We start from the raw sequence: 17,611 nt of genomic DNA, 5'->3' as shown, positions 1-17,611 counted from the left end.
TGACAAAGTCAAGGTGGTGGATCCAAAGAGAGAACACCGAGGGGAGGAGGGGGGGAAGCCACTAATTGTAGCCTCACTATTGAAATGAGGAGCAGCCCTCAATCAAATGGCCTTGCTTCCTTCAGTGTGGCTCCATTTCATTTCTGTAGGAAAACACCTGCCTTACACTTGGTGAGACAAGGGCAGTGGTACAGAGGAGCAGACCAGGAAGCACAGTAAGTGTCTATGTGAGCAAGCTGGATTTTCAGGGAGAATAAACTAGCCTTACTACTGGGGGTGACCTTGGGATTCTAGGCTGCTGCAAATCATGCAATAAAGAAGCTGACCGAGGCAAATAAGTTGGACTAATGGTTGCGCCTGAGGACCTTAAAGGTCTTTTCCAACTGAAACAGTTCTATGAAAATAAATGCTTAAGCTCATGCCTTCAACACCCAAAAATGCTTCCTACCACTTATTTCAGCTAACCTCTGTTCTATGGTCAGTATTAAGCGGTATGCCCACCAGGAAGCTTGGAGAACTGGATGGCAGAATCATAGCATCATTAATGTTAGAAAAGCCCTCCAAGATCATCATGTCCCAGAGTGTCACATCTACTTGATTTTTTTAACACCTCCAGGGATGATGGCTCCTCCATGTCCCTGGACAGCATGTGCCAATCCCTTTCAGGAAAGACATTCTTTCTCGTGTCCAACCCAAACCCTTCCTGGCACAGTTTGAGGCCATTTCCTCTCATTCTGTCATTAGTTACTTGGGAGAAGAGGTCAACACAAGCTTCACTACAACCTCCTTTCACACAGCCTTCGGGTTTAAAACTCACAACTGAAATTGCACTGAAGTCAGGAGGAGGCTGAAATGGAGAGCTTTGATCCTCGCTAGGTTCACAAGGAGATGGTTGCAGGTACCCTCAAATGGTTGCCCTAAAGCACAAGAAGTACTGCAGGGTCATGCTCCAGACTGCACATGTCCTGCACAGCCCAGGGCAGACAGATGATGCCAGCTGGGCACCTGGCTGGGACAGAAATCACACACACGCCAGTTGGTGGTACTTACAATTCAGAAGAAAACACTCTCTCTCTTATGTCAACTTGCTTTCCACTGGGACATTGGCCATTCGAAGTTTGCCATCTATCAAGAGATGGAAGAACCTCTGTTTAATCACTGGGTTTGTCTCATTCTGCAGGAAGGACACAGCAAAGATTAACAAGCACTGAGAAGGAGCCCAGCTCCAACACTGAATTCCTGTAATAGTAACACATGGATAAAACATTCCTCTGAGCCTGCCTTTCCAGTCCAACTCCTTATCCAATCCAATTTCCCACTGGCTTTGCTAGAAACAGAAGTTCAGAACCACTTTCAAATACAGACAAATTCTAGGGCACTTTCTTAGTAAGTAATAGTGACATTCACTTGAGAAGGATGGTGGAAGAGATGCAGCCACAAGGAAATTAAGACCCTTACTTTATTACAAGACAAAAGAGAGCACCCAGACAGCAAATTAAGTCAAAGTGCTGGAATTGACTTCATTGCAATATTTCTGGAAGTGGCAGCTCAGCAGTGACAGAGAGAATGGGGTCTTTTTAGTCTGGAAAAGAGCAGACTGAGGGGGGAATCTTATAAATGTTGATCAGTACTTCAAGGGTGAGTGTCAGCATGGAACTAGTTTTTTTTTGGTGGTTCCCAGTGACAGGACAAGGGGTAACAGGCAGAAACTTGAACCTAAAAGGTTCCATCTAAACTTGAGGAGAAACTTCTTTAATTTAAGGGTGATGGAACACTGGAGCAGGCTGCCCAGAGAGGTTGTGGAGTCTCCATCTCTGAAGACATTCCAAACCCACCTGGAGGTGCTCCTGTGTGACCTTCTCTAGATGACCCTACCTTGGCAGGGGTGGAAGGGGGGGTTGAAGTGAATGACCTCCAGAGGTCCCTTCCAATGCCTACCATTCTGTATGACTCTGTGATTCAGTCCAGTGTGGCTGCACAGAACCCAGATCATCTGAGAGTGGTAGTGTAATGGTTGTCACAACAGCCTAAGGACAAAAGAGAAGTGTTTTGCAGGACCAGGTGCTGTCCTTCACTGCGATGAGGGGACTGGATGCCCAAAAGCCTACAGGTTTCTTTCAACTGTATAAGCTGCCCTAATAAAATACATTGTTCTCCCTACATCCTGTCCACTACTACATTTTGATAGTTACTCATTGTGTTTTCCTCAAGCCATGAAAAATGTTCTTCTCGGGGATTTGTTTTGTTTGGGGAGTTTTTTGGTGACTTACTAATCACAGCAATGTTCTGATTCTAAATGGTTACATCACAGTTAGGAGGCTTTGCCTAAAATACTTGCTTGACAAGAATAGATCTTAAGGGAAAAATGTTCATTTAATGGACAATTGCTCTGTACTAATTTGGAACAAATGACTGTTGTGAGGATATGAAAACATTTGCTCCACAAAAAAAAAAAGGAAAACAGCATTTTCTCTGGTGAATTAGATGCAGAATTTTCATCAATTGTAAATACTTTCTGTTTCTATGAGACTTTATTTATTAAAAACAAACAAGCCACAAAAAAAAAAATCTCTTGCTGATGGGAATTTAAAAGTAGACAGCAACTTCTGCAGGCTCTCTGGAGTTTTGGTTAGGGTGGGCTGTGCCCTAAACAAACAATTTCTCTTTTGATCTTCAGTGCTACTTAAAAAACGTTTAACGGCTCAAAAAATAGCAGCAGCTGGGATGTGCCTACCTTCGAAGAGCTTTGTTTTGCTTCTGTCTTCTTGTCTTTCCATAGCCATCCACAGTGCTGTAATGTTGCCATAGAGGGAAGTTATTCTTCCTCTGTACTCAGCACTGGTCAGGCCACACCTTGAGTACTGTGTCCAGTTCTGGGCCCCTCGATTCAAGAGAGATGTTGAGGTGCTGGAATGTGTCCAGAGGAGGGTGATGAAGCTGGTGAGAGACCTGGAACACAAACCCTGTGAGGAGAGGCTGAGGGAGCTGGGGGTGTGCAGCCTGGAGAAGAGGAGACTCAGGGCAGACCTCATTGCTGTCTACAACTACCTGAAGGGAGGCTGTAGCCAGGTGGGGGTTAGTCTCTTCTCCCAAGCAACCAGCGATAGAACAAGGGGACATAGTCTCAAGTTGTGCCAGGGCAAGTCTAGGCTGGATGTTAGGAGGAAGTTGTTAGCAGAGAGAGTGATTGGCATTGGAATGGGCTGCCCAGGGAGGTGGTGGAGTCACTGTCCCTGGAGGTGTTCAAGAAAAGCCTGAATGAGGCACTTAGTGCCATGGTCTAGATGACTGGACAGGGCTGGGTGCTAGGTTGGACTGGATGATCTTGGAGGTCTCTTCCAACCTGGTTGATTCTATGATTCTGTGTTGTGCTGAATGGGATATCTGCACAGTCCCACAGGTTTCAAACAGCAGAGCTCTCATTCTGACTTGTACTGCACACCAGTCTACTTTTTCTCAGAGGTAAAACACAGAATCACTGAGGTTGGAAAAGACCTCTAAGATCATCCAGTCCAACCTTCTACTCAGCACCACCATGGCCACTAGACTGTGTCCCAGAGTGCAACATCTACTCATATTCTGAACACCTTCAGGGATGGTTACTCCAGCGCTTCCCTGGGCAGCCTGTTCCAATGCCTGACCACACTTGCAGCAAAGAAATTCTTCCTAATATCCAACCTAAACTTCCCATAATGCAGTTTGAGGCTATTGTCCTGTTTGTTACTTGGGAGAAGAGGCCTCCAGAGACCTCTTTCCCTCAGCACATCAAGCACCAGCTGATTATCAAAATGTTTCTTGTAGAAGCTGGACAGGAAAAAATTACCTTCTTCATACAAAGTTTACTCAAAATGAGGTTCAACAGGGCTCTGGGCAACCTGGTCTAGTTGAGGATGCCCTTGCTGACTGCAGGGGGTTTGGACTAGATGACCTTCAGAGGTGTCTTCCAATCCAGACCATTCTATAATTCAGTGAAACTTTACTGGTGACCATTTCTAGCATAAACACTGCTGTGAGTGACCTAAAATGAAAACTCAGCTGAGAGGAAAACATTCTCAGTCCCACCATTCTTATAATGAGGGCAGCTGAGTTTTAATCACATCAAGGAAAAACTGTTTACCCTCCTAAAGCAGGTAACTGACTGCCTTTCAGCACTGCATGAAAGGAAGCAGTTGAGCTGTGTGTTCCTAACATAATCTCCTCCTAACGTAGACAGCCCTTCAGTAATCTAAAATACCAAGCCTAGAAAATGGACTTCCTGACGGTTGTTGTCCTGACTTGTGTTGCAAAGCTTTATGAGTGCCACAGGCCTGCCCTGCCCTTGCACTTCACCATGCATGCCCTGGTTTTCAATCCACCATTGGTACAGTTAAGCCCTGGGGCATCAGGATTGAATGTTTGATTTGTCATTGTAAACCCTGTCTTGAAGTTGAGTGCATTTTAATGGTTCTTCTTCCTTTGAATGAAGAAGTAGTATCTGCCCCTTGACAGGAGGGAGCATCACCTTTGTAAACATGAGGCAAGACAAAGCTGCAGCTAGAGATTTAAAAAAAGGAGGAAAAGAAAACTTAGAGAACAGAAAAAACCTAAAATCCCAGCAAAGCAGCTTCCTGGATCAGCAGATCAATCACACACCCATCAGATGCTTGAGCTTTTCACCAAAGTGCTGGCAAAAACGATGGGCCACATCGAAAGTCCCACTCCAACTGCCTTGCCTGAGGTGGTGAAAGACCAGCTGCAGAGATGTGTCTCCAACCAGACAGCAATCCCCTGGCACACTGACCAGTCCTGAGAACATTCAGAACTGTAGGAGAAACAGTTGCTGGGTTTCTATTTGGCTCTGCAGGGGATAACTATGGAATTAGAGTGGCAAAGGAGCACGTCTTAAATGTACCTCACTGGCTTCTAGAGAAGTCAGTAGCCAGTGACTGACTGACCCAGCAACGAAGGGAGGAAGGGAGGGAAGGAAAGGAGGGAGGGAGGGATGGAGGGAAGGAAAGGAGGAAGGGAAGGAAAGGAGGGAAGGAGGAGAGGAGGGAGGGAAGGAGGAGAGGAGGGAGGGAAGGAGGAGAGGAGGGAGGGAAGGAGGAGAGGAGGGAGGGAGGAAGAAATTCCAAGGCTTCAGACAAAATATGATATTATAACGTTACTACTATCGTAATATAATGATTACATGTGTGTGTGCACACAGGCAAGGACATTGACAACATTCATTTAGAGTAAGGCCAAACACACCAGAACCCCCCATGCAGAAACCACTCCTAGTCATCTGGGGGTGGGAGAACTCCAGCCAGTAAGAACTAACTGCTATTTGGTACCTTTTTGCTCAGACATTTGGAGATTTCCCTCACCACATATCCATAGGGTATGGACAGGGCACTTCAAGACATGGTCTAATGGCCATGGTGGTCTTAGGCTGAGGGCTGGACACTATGACCTCAGAGGTCTTTTCCAAGTGAACCAGTTCCCTGAGTTTGTGTGATTCTGTGCTACTTAGACCTAAGCTTTTCAGCTTCTGCTCCACCAGCATTGCCACTATGCCTCGTTTCTCTTTCACCAGCACCTGCTTTCACAGAATCCTGTAATCACTATGGCTGGAAAAGACCTTCAAGATCAAGTCCAACCATTAACTAACTCTCCCTGGGGCACTACTACACCATATCTTTGAGCACCACATCTAGATAGCTTTACATTTAATTTATATATCTTTTCAAACCATATAAATTCAGCAGGGTTTTTCCTCTGTGTGAGCTGCTGTTTGACAGATATTTCCTCAGGTTTCAGTGTAGATTTGGAGGAAGGTTCAATCAACCACAGCACAGGGTATGGAGATAGCATAGTTTCACTATGTCTGCTCATTCCTCAGACCTGGCAAATGCATCTCATGTTTCAAGGACTGTACAGTGTCCCTGTTAACAGTCCCCTGGTTTCTGGACCTTTGTGTTCTGTAGAAGAGCCACACACTTATGAAGATATCAGCTCTTCTTCCCAAGAAGCATATCCTAATCATACTGCTTTGCATGCAAGGCACCTAAAGTTCCTAAATGAGATTAGACAGTCCTGCTGTACTTGGCCTTAAAGACACCAACACTGTTCCAAGCAATGTACACACCAAGACAAAGCAGATGAAAGGAGGGAGCAGCAAGTGTGTTTTAGGCTGTCAGGACCCAGACAAGGACACTCAGCTCAGCACTCGACCCAACTGCTTAGACTGCCTCTTAGCAAGTTTTACATTTACACTTTGAAACAGCCAATTGTCTCATCAGACCTGGTGTTTGCAAGACCTTTTAGTGTAACAAAGCCAGTAAACAGCATCTATACAGTGATAGGTGCCCAAAATCACAGAATCCCAGCATGATAGAGGGGTTGGAAGGGACCTCTGGAGATCATCCAGTCCAACACCCTGCTGAAGCAGAGGCACTCACAGCAGCTTGCCCAGGATGACAATGTCCAGGCAGGTTTGGAATCTCTCTAGAGAAGGAGACTCCACAACCTCTCTGGGCAGCCTGCTCCAGGACTCCAGCACCCTTACACCAAAGCAGTTTCTCCTCCTGTTCAGATGGAACCTCCTGGGTTCCAGTTTGTGCCCATTATCCCTTGTCCTGTCTCTGGGCACCAACTGAAAAGAGTCTGGCCCCAAACTCTTGCCCCCAGACCCTGACTCATTAAAGAGTTCACAGCCTCTTTCATGATACAGGTCTTTCTCATTTGATGTATCAAAGCCTGTGCTAAATTACTGCAAGCAGACAGTCTCTGTGCTGTAGCTTACCTAGATCAGATAGCCACAACTCTTCACTCAAGACAGTGACTTTGGACTGGGTCTGTTCAGCCTGAAGAAGAAAAGGGCCCAGGAATACCTTAGAGCAGCTTTCCAGTACCTGAAGAGAACCCACAAGAAACCTGGGGAGGGACTTTTCACAAGGAGTTGTAGTGATAGGATGAGGGGCAATGGCTTTCAGATGGAAGAGGGGAGACTGAGACTGGAGATTAGGAAGAAATTATTTACAGTCAGGATGGGGGACACTGGAACAGGTTGCCTAGGGAGGTTGTGGATGTCCCCTCCCTAGAGGTGCTCAAGGCCAGGTTAGATGAGGCCTTGAGCAATCTGGGCTAGTGGAAGGTGCCCTGCCCATGGCAGAGGGGTTACAAGTAGATGATCTTTAAGGCCCCATCCAACCTAACCATTCTACAATCTTCATGCTTAACTTCTTCAGGACTTCTTTTAGATGTGATTTAAAAGTTGATTTACTTCAACAGAGTTCTGCAAATGGCTAAAATCAGTTCACATCTCCCAAATGGCACAAGTTTCTAATTATCATTTTGCTAACTGCATAGAACTTTGAGCTCTGCTTTTGGAAAGGGCACAGCTAGTAAAGCAGAAGAGGAGCTCCAGCTGCAAATGGAAATGGCCCTTCTGTTGAGACACGTCTTGTTTAAGGTCTTTCTTTTTAATTACTGAGCCTCCTTACTGTGCTGGAATGGGCAGCATTTTCATAACAGCATTGGCCAAGAGGAATATCCATTGCTTGTTACATTAGATGCTGTTACCCAACAAGGCTGTTTTAGTTCAGTGGAAACAGCAAGGGAAAACTCTACTCTCTGGAGGCAGGGGAGGGAAGGAGAGATCCGCAGCACCATTGGTTCTCACACTGGGAAGAGCTGGCAGTGCAGAGGAAGATCTTGTCCTGCTTGCTGCAATGATGATTAAAGCATTCTGTTGTGTCAGCATATCCTCAGTTTGTTAGTGCTAACTCTCAGCTGGCCATATCCTGCCAGATTTGCAAGCAAAGCCTGCCAAGCCATCTCAACAAAAATGTAGCTTTAAATATTATAAATGATGCTGCATTTTGCTGTGGAAATGTTTCCTGAAAAGGCTGTTCCAAAACATCCTTTATTGTTGGGGGGAGGGGAGCAAAAGGGGCCTGGGAGAGAGAGGAAGGAGGGAGAGAGGAAAAAGAGCTGCTTTTAATAGACTTCTATGCTATTTTTTTTTCTTTTGAGGCCAGAGATTCATTTCACATCATTCTGTAAGACTAAAATGATTCTTTTTTTTTTCCCAGTGACTATAAAACATTACAGTAATAATTTCGTATGTAAGTTTTGGCAACTGAGCTTGGGGTGGGAGGAAGGACAGAGGGCATCTCATTCTGTAAAGGATTGCAGCAAGGAGGGATTTTGCAACTGATCCCTTCATAAAATTGTTTCAGTGGAGCTCTGCTTGCTGGCAAAGGAGATCTGCCTGCTTCCAGTTATAATAAATAAAAAATCCCAGCAGAACAAAAGAGTTGGCTCTGAGAGCAAGGGCAAGGTTTGGGTTCTAGACCCAAACAAGAAAAAAGGAGTTAGGTCTCTATTTGAGAACTGTTCAATGAACTCTGCCCAAGCCAGCTCTCCTTGTGTTCTTTGGTGGCTAGGTTTGCCTCTTCGTTTGTATGAGGACAAGAGCAAATGGCAGGGGAGGTTTAAGTTGGGTATTAGGAAGAATTTCTGTACTGAAAGGGTGGCCAGGCATTGGAACAGGCTGCCCAGGGAGGCAGTGGAGTCACCATCCTTGGAGATGTTCAAAGAACATGTAGACATGGCACTTTGGGACATGGTTTATTGGGAATGGTGGAGTTGGATTGATGGATGGACTTGATCACAGAATCGCTTAGGTTGGACAAGACCTTCCAGCTCATCGAGTCCATTCATTAGTTTCACACTGACAAGTCCTTGACTAAACCAAATCCCTCAGCACAACATCTAAGCACTATGAATAACTATGTTTGGAAAGGACCACCAGGATCATCCAGTCCAGCCTTCATCCCAGCATCCTTCATCACTAGACCATAGCCTCTAGAACCACATCCACTCTCCTTTTAAACACCTCCAGGGATGGCAACTCCACCACCTCCCTGGGCAGCCTGTTCCAGTGCCTGACCACCCACTCAGTAAAGAACTTCCTCCCAATATCCAACCTAAACCTCCTCTAACGCAACTTGAGGCCATTTCCTCTTGTCCCATCATTAGTAATTTGGGAGAAGAGACCAGCTGCAGCCTCACTACAAACTCATTTTAGGTAGTTGTAGAGGGTCTTACAGATTCTTTCTAACCTTTATGATTCTATATTCCAGAACCAAATCATGAGGACTAACCTAGAGGCAGAGTTCCAAACTCTTGGTTTTGCAGACCCACATAGAAATCCAAAGCTGTTCAAACCCAAAATTCCAAGAGCAGCCCATTTGTATGGAGAGGTCCTTTTAGAAGGAACATTGTCTCACAAAAGCCCTTCACAGTTCAGCCTCACAGCAGAATGCATCCTAAGGAAAGGAGTGATTAGAGCCATGCAGTCACAAGTGGGTCCTGCTGTCCACCCTGACGTGCAGTTTCCTTGCACTACGTCTGCATCCAGCTTGCATTCACTACCCCTCAGCTGAAATGCAATCAAAATCTGGTAGCTCTTTAGCTGAACAATTCCAGGCATCTTTAAACTTCCTTTTTCTGTGGTTTTCACATTATTCTGCATTTTACAAGAGTAGGTTTCTTGCCAGATTAATTCCAGCCTGCTAGGTAATCAAACACATAACAGCTGGGCTCTACAGGCAAGATAAATGTGATGCAGGCTCTCGCGCTTCCAGATCCTGCACATACAGCTTGAGGTGCAAACATGTCTCTGTGTTATTACCATAAAGCAAACGAGGGCCCTTCAATGACTTTCATATTGCACTTCCTGCAGCCCCAAAAGCCAACCATGCTGACCCCCAGCAGCACTGGCAGCAGATGGAGGGAGGAGATTCTGCCCCTCTGCTCAGACCCCACCTGCAGTGCTGGAGCCAGCTCTGGAGTCCTCAGCATGGGAGAGACATGGACTTGTTGGAGCAGGACCAGAGGAGGCCACAGCAATGATGGGAGGGCTGGCAGCCCTCTGCTGTGAGGACAGGCTGAGTTAGGGCTGTTCAGCCTGGAGAAGACTCCAGGGAGACCTTAGAGCAGCCTGCCAGCATTTGAAGGGGGCTACAGGAGAGCTGGAGAGGGACTTTTTACAAAATTATGGAGTGACAGAATGAGAGGTGATGGCTTCAGACTGGAAGATGATGGATTGAGATTAGACATTAGGAAGAAATTCTTTCCCAGGAGGGTGATGAGGCCCTGGAACAGGCTGCCCAGAGAAGTTGTGGAAGTTCCAAGCTTGGAAGTGTTCAAAGCCAGGTTGGCTGGGGCTGTGAGTAACATGGTCTAGTAGGAGGTGTCCCTGACTGTGGCAGGGGGTTGGAACTGGACAATCTTCAAGGTCCCATCCAATCTAAACTGTTCTATGAGTCTATGATTCCATTTCACTAAACTCAAAACCTTGTCTGATTGAGAGCTGCTGGAATCCAACCCATGAGCACTTAGTTCATGTCATACAAATGTGCTTTTGCTCTAAACACAACCAGCTACTACACAGGAGGCTGAATATCAGATTTAGAGAGATCTCCTCAGGTTCAGAGGTCTGTCAGTCAAATCAGTACAACCTGGTTAACTGCATTCCAGGCTTGGTGGTAGTTAAGGTACACAGGTTTACCATGTACTAACAGAAGAGCAGTGAAGAGGCAACACTGAGGTTACTCATCAACATCCTAAGTGGCTGCTTTACAGCCCATTGTTTCCTCCTTCATAACATATAGATCAATCTGTACAGCCTCAAGTAACCACAACTTACTGTGGTAGCACAAGGTAGCAATACACTACACTTCTGCTGTGCCTTGCAGGTGAGCTCCTCACAGCTTTCTACTAAGAGCAATTTGAAGGTGATGTTTATGGGGATCCAAAAACTGGCTACATCAGAAAACAGCCACTTTGTGGGTACAGGATTTCTACTGCTGGGTGCCAAAGTGCCCTCTTCAGGACTTGGATTATCCAAATACCTCCTACCCACCAGCATCACAACCCTGTTGTGTTTTCCAAGTCCATTTTCAGTATGATTTCATCCACTGTGATTTCATTTTGGTATGAAACCATTGTCTTTAACAATGTTATAGCAGACCTTAAGTCCATTGCCAAGCAGACTCTGGACCTTTGCATCATAATGGTAAATGCAATGATTACTTTGTGTAGAGTCCATCCAGAAATGCAGGTAGGAATCTCACAGTAGCCTCATTTTCCCTTCTTTTTGTACATTTTAATTCTCTCCAATAACAGCTGCAGAATAACTTTGTGTATATATATTTACTAAGCATCTAATATGTTCTATTCCTAATAATTAAATCCCTCTTTGCATTACCTTTTTTGCACTGGACTTCAAGTGCATGCCTCATAAGGAATAATATAGCATAAACTGGTCTGGCAAAGGCAGAGCTCCTTGAATCACAGCATCACAGATACGTAGAATTGTAGAATCACAAACTGGTTTGGGTTGGAAGGGAACTTATAGATCATCCAGCTCCAACCCCTTGCCACGTGCAGGGAGACCTCCTACTACACCATGTTGCTCAAGGCCCCATCCAACATAGCTCTGAATGCTTCCAAGCTTATAACCTCCACAACTTCTCTGGGCAGCCTGTTCCAGGGCCTTATCACCCTCCTGGGGAAGAATTTCTTCCTAATGTCTAATCTCAGTCCATTTTCTTCCAGTCTGAAGCCATTGCCCCTCATCGTGTCATTCCAAGCCGTTGTCAAAAGCCCCTCCCCAGCTGTAGCCCACTTCACATGCTAGAATGCTGCTCTAAGGTCTCACAAGAGCTTTTTCTTCTCTAGGCTGAACAGCCCCAGCTCTGTCAGCCTGGCCTCACAGCAGAGGACTGCCAGCCCTCCCATCATTGCTGTGGCCTCCTCTGGCCCTGCTCCAGCTACTTCATGTCTTTCTTGTGTTTGGGGCTCCAGAGCTGAACTCAGTGCTGCAGATAGACCATGGGCTGTTCTATGCCAGTTAGTTTCAGTGTTGGGCACATTTTGTTCCCCCACCAGTATAATCATACCTTCATTTGGATGTTTCCTTCTCTTCCATTCCTTTTTGCATTTCCATCCAGTTCAGTTCTGCTCAGCATTGGAAAGGGTCTGCTAGCAAGAGAAAGACACAAGACAGAAGAGCTCAGGTATAACCCTTTTAACAATATTCCTGTCTCTGCTCACTTCTATCATTCACAGAAGTGCCTCTGCCAGTGCCCAAGCCCAAGAAGGCAGGACTGTTTGTAGAATGCCCTCCAGAGAAGAAGGTGTAACAATGAGTTTCAGGCTTCTGACCACCACCACCACTCATTTGTCAGTCATGTGTAAAGAACTACTGTGCAATCAAGACAGAGCAGATTTGGAGAGTACATCTCAACTTGTGGCATTCTTTACTGGCAGCACAGTGTGCAGGGCCTCCCTAGCTGCACAGTAGCCCATTGCAGACAGACAGCCTGCCCACAGCTCAGGAATGAGCGGCTGTCAGTACCCAAAGTGAGCAGGATTCCATCCTAGGTGGGAGACTGGGGATAGCTGTCCCCAAAACAGATGATTGGCAAGAACAGTAAATGCAAATTATCTTAAGAAAGAAAAAGACATGAGACATTAACACCAATTGAAAATAGATTGACAGTGTCAGCAGTGCCCACTTAGAAGCAGTATGTCCATGCTCAATTACAAGCACGTGTTTCTCCTGCCAGCACTCTGCCAGCCCAGGGCCAGCCTGGGGACAGACCAATTTCCAGCGGCTGAGAAATTTCCTTCTGTACCAGCAAGGATCCTCCAGCTTCCACTCACAGGAACATCAATGGGCAGTTGTGGGCATTCTTCAAACAAGAGGCAGAGAGCAGCTGTTGCACAAAGGAGGGTGCCTGACTGCTTTTCCTGGCTCCTGCCATGCCACGGAGAAGTAGCTGAAGGAAGATTTGACTCTCAGTGCAAAACAGAGAGCTGCTGCTGCTGCTGCGCCCTAGATTCTTCCCATTGTCCCCAGTTCCTGTTCCCCACATCCGGCCTGTGCCCTTGCTGGGTCTGAGTGCCTGTCCTGCTCAGAGTTATGATAGTTTGATTTGCAGCCAAGAGGCTGAGGATACAAATTATAATAGCATTTCCTTCCCCAGAAACCATTGTGCCAGGGGATGGGAGCTCTGCGGACCCAGCTGTCCCTGCCTTCTGCAGCTACCCCGAGGTCAATGGCAACCTTGAGGCATCTTGGGAAGGAGCATCTTGCGAGTTCCACAAGGCATAAGGCAACAAACCTTCCCAACAGCTCTGGTGAGGAGTGCGAACTTAGAGCAGCTTTCCTGCAGAGCATGAATGCCTGATCAAGACCTTTTAAAATGCTTGCAGCGGGGCTGAGAACAGGAGTGGCTGCCTGCAAAAGCAAATACAAATGTAGCCCACAAAACAAGTTTCTGGTCTGCACTGGGACAAAACTGGGACAGGACAAAAAATCTGTGACCACACCAAGAGAAGTCCACATGAAAACACAGGTTCAGACCTGCACTCCTGAGCCATGGTGATGGAATGGAGCTTTCAGAGAGTCATAAACTGGTTTAGGTTGGAAGGAACCTTAAAGATCATCTAGCTCCAAACCCCCTGCATGGGCAGGGACACCTCCCACTAGCCCAGCTTGCTCAAGGCCTCATCCAACCTCACCTTGAACACCTCTAGGGAGGGGACAACCACAATCTTCTTGGGCAACCTGTCCTAGTGTCTCCTCACTCTGACCGTAATGAATTTCTTCCTAATCTCCGGACTCAATCTCCCCTCTTCCAGCTCAAAGCTGTTCCACTCATGCCAGCACTACAAGCTTTTGTTTAAAGTATCCCCCCTGCTTTCTTGTAGATCCCTTCGGGTACTGGAAGGCTGCTCTGAGGTCTCCCCCAGAGCCTTCTCTTCTGCAGGCACTGGCAGATACCTTAGTCATTGCAGTCAGTTCCTCTCCCAGTTTTATTCCTGATGGACCACTCCTACTTTGCATAAATAAATAGGCACAGAAAGTCACAGCACTCATCTAGAAGGCAGTGCAATGCCTTGAAACCTTTGTCTGCCCCTTACAGGTGGGTGCTCTCACTCACTGGCTTTGTTTGATCCTTCTCTGACCTGCATTTAGTCGAACAAACACAAAGCCTGGTACTAAGAAGTGCTACACAACAAGCAACTGGACTCTGAGTCCTTAAACACAGATTTAAGAGCCTAAGTTTAGGCACTGGTTTTGAAATCCTTGTGAACTCACATTATGAGATAGTGTAGGGAGAGTGGTGTGTCTAGGAGACACCTACAACAAACATTTTCCTTTACATTCTTTACTTAAAAGCCTTAAATAAGTCATAGATGGAGCTATTACCCAATCTGCTGGGGTTTCACTTGAAAATAAGACATTCCAAAGTACCCTACAGATTTTTGGAACCCTGTCTCGCACCCACTTTGTTTTGTTTTGTTTAATTTGCAGTAAAATGACAACAACAAAATGAATGAGTCCCATGCTGCAGATCAGACAATGTTTCTTCACAGGGTTTTTAAGCCTGTTGTTACACAAATGCAATTCCCACTGCCAAGAGTAAACTAATATACTCTTGGCATGCCTGGTAAAAGCTTTAAATCACAGGCAGTGGGTACATTCTGCTTCACATCCAGAGGGACAGGGTTGCACTTTGGTAGCTGCATGGCAAAGAGCTGCTTATTCCACATTAAGCCTACTCCACCTTGCTTAGACACACAGGACCTCTCTGAGCAAAAAGCTCAGCAGGCATTTTGCATATGTCAGGACTGCAGGGCACAAGAATGTTGTCATATGATGATATCTTCAGATTTTCTTAGGAATTGCCCCAGCTGCAATTTAATGCCACTGCTCTAATTGGAAAGGAGTAATTACTCAGTGGATTAAGACTCCAACATGTTTTATTGGGCATTTGAACATGTCTTTCAAGTGTGGCTTCAAAGATAAAATCACAGCCTCCAAATTGCACCTTTCCCAGAGTGAAAAACACTGTTCTGCTCAGACCATTCCCAGCTCCCTGCTTTGACAACTCTGAGCGTGACACCTGGAGGCATTCAAGAAATGAGTGGACATGGTACTTGGGGATGTGGTTTAGTGGCCATGGTGCTCTTAGACTGATGAACTTAAGAGCTGCTGCTTTGCAGCTAGAACAATGCTATGATTCTGTCCACTGGATAAGGCTAGTCCAGGAGTAGACTTTCAGTAAACAGTACATCTTACTGACAGGAGAGCACTGGGCTTGCAGATAAGTGATCAGAATCATAGAATCATAATATCAGCCAGGTTGGAAGACACCTCCAAGATCATTTAGTCCAACCTAGCACCCAGCCCTAGCCAATCAATCAGACCATGGCACTAAGTGCCTCATCCAGGCTTTTCCTGAACACCTCCAGGGACGGTGCCTCCACCACCTCCCTGGGCAGCCCATTCCAACACCAATCACTCTCTCTGCCAACAACTTCCTCCTAACATCCAGCCTATACCTCCTCTGGCACAACTTGTGACTGTGGCCCCTTGTTCTGTTGCTGCTTGCCTGGGAGAAGAGGCCAACCCCCACCTGGCTACAGCCTCCCTTCAGGTAGTTGTAGACTAGCTGTAGATTAGCTGAGAACATCTAGAAAGTCAGCTGCACACTAAACCTTTTCCTTACTCCTCCATCCCCCTTCGAGTATCTTCTGCACTATTCCTAAACCCATCACCACTTCAGTCATGTGTAAAGAACTACTGTGCAAGCAAGACAGAGCAGATTTGGAGAGTACATCTCAACTTGTAGCATTCTTTGCTGGTAGCACTGTGTGCAGGGCCTCCCCAGCCACGCCACAGCCCATTGCAGACACAGCTTGCCCACAGCTCAGGAATGAGGAGCTGGGTACGGTTTGGGTACTGTTAGTATCTAAAACTGTTTCTTTTCCCAAAGAAAACTCCACTGGCCACCTTACAAAACACCATCAGAAAGATCTGATTTACAAAGAGGAAAAGTAAGCTAGGACTGCTCCTTTAAGATTTCTTTTTCCCACCTGTGTGTTTGCTTGCAGGTGAGCAGCTCCTTTACTTCCCCTCCTCTCCTGGTGCTTCTGTGTGCTGCTTTCTCTGGTCTCGCGGAAGAGTGGGGATGTCTGGAAAGGTGAAGAAGCACTGCTATAGATCACCTCAGGTCAGTGTAGCTGGTTTACAAACAGTAGACTCACATGCATTCTCTAACCACTATAATGCATTCAGTTACCAGGCTAGAGCAAATTACTGGAGCTGCTTTTGCTAGGACACCTCTTCCCTACTATGCTCGGATCTAAAATCCCAAGTGTTTCTTCTCTGTTGGTGCCATGCAAGACAGCAAATACAGAATCACAGAAGATGATTGGTAGAAGTTGGAAGGGACCTCTGGAGATCATCCACTCCAACCCCCATGCCAAGGAAGGTTCACCTAGAGAAGGTCACACAGGAACACATCCAGGTGGGTTTGGAATGTCTGCAGAGATGGAGAATCCACCACCTCTCTGGGCAGTCTTTTCCAGGGCTCCAGCACCCTTAAATTAAAGAGGGTCCTCTTCAAATTTAGATGGAACTTCTTACGTTCCAGTTTGTGCCAGTTACCTCTTGGGCACCAGTGTGAAAAGACTGGCTCCATCCTGACACCTCCCCTTGAAGTACTGAGCAGCACTGATGAGTACCCCGCCTCAGTCTGCTCTTTTCCACACTAAAAAGACCCAATTTGATTGTAATATTAAAGTAAAAACCAACAATTTGCATGAGGCATTAAAGAGGATGAGAAAAGATTCTACACATTAGAATAAAAATAACAGCAAGAATGAGATCACAGAGGGGCAGAGGAGGAAATAACAGAAGACAAAGTAAAGACTCATTGTTTAACTTTTTCTTTGCTTAGGTCTTTAACAGGGAAAGGTGAAATCTTACCAGATGCTCAGCATAATTAAAATTAGCAACAAAGTGGAGTACAGAGAGTAGGAAAAAAATAGGTTAAATGTGTTCCGCTGAGTTCAATATATTCAAATTAGGAAGCTGCAAGGAATTTACCCTGGAGTACTGAAGAGAACAGCTGAAATAATCTGAACCATTACATGATTATCTTGAAGACCTCATGGGTCATGGAGAAGTGAGGTCTCAAAAGGCTTAAGGACAATTTTATTTTTTAAAATTTTATCTTTTTAGCCTAATAAAGAAAAAAGTAAAGACCAGGACAGTTAGAGATGATTCTAGCTTCACATACCTTAATTGGTTGCTGATTTGCTCAAGTAACAGCCCATCTTACACTACCCAGCCAGTAGCAAGACAATAGGCAGTTCACATACTCTTATCAAGAGCAAAATCACACCACTTTAATTTAATTTCCCTTTTTGACAGACTTGGCCTCTGTGGCTCAAGGGAGAAGCAGTAGATGTGCTGTGAGATGACTCTGCACAACTGAATGTACCATTCACAGGAAGAAGCGAGTGAAGCACTAAAGGGTGATGCTATTAGGGGTGCAAAAATTGATGGAGAAAGATTTCTCAGAGGGTGGCTGTCAGATTCAGAAATCAGTCCCACCAGCTGGGATGCATGAGAGCTTTTCTGGGTACCATCTGCTTTCAAGTTTTGTTTAATGACTAAGATAAAACACACACCCTGCACATTTCTAAATCACATCACAAAGACTTCTCCACCTAAATATAAAAAATATTCTTTGCTTTGAGAGTGCTGAAGCACAGGACC

General features: G+C 45.8%; 1 long non-coding RNA gene across 2 annotated transcripts in view; it reads right to left on the bottom strand.

Moving 5' to 3' along the window:
• The window catches only part of LOC135182341 (uncharacterized), a 72,592-nt gene that overhangs the window by 24,264 nt on the left and 30,717 nt on the right, over positions 1-17,611 (bottom strand). Inside the window, exons 2-5 of one of the 2 annotated variants that reach the window (XR_010305173.1) lie at positions 15,922-16,020; positions 11,934-12,015; positions 2,735-2,949; positions 1,051-1,174 (exon numbers count right to left, since the gene is read on the bottom strand). This is a non-coding gene — a long non-coding RNA (uncharacterized LOC135182341). The remainder of the gene's footprint in view (positions 1-1,050; positions 1,175-2,734; positions 2,950-11,933; positions 12,016-15,921; positions 16,021-17,611) is intronic. The other variant, XR_010305172.1, reaches the window with a different exon arrangement.

Source organism: Pogoniulus pusillus, chromosome 16, assembly GCF_015220805.1.
Source record: "Pogoniulus pusillus isolate bPogPus1 chromosome 16, bPogPus1.pri, whole genome shotgun sequence".
Taxonomy (NCBI): Eukaryota; Metazoa; Chordata; class Aves; order Piciformes; family Lybiidae; genus Pogoniulus; species Pogoniulus pusillus.
This window is presented reverse-complemented; position numbering and strand designations above follow the sequence as displayed.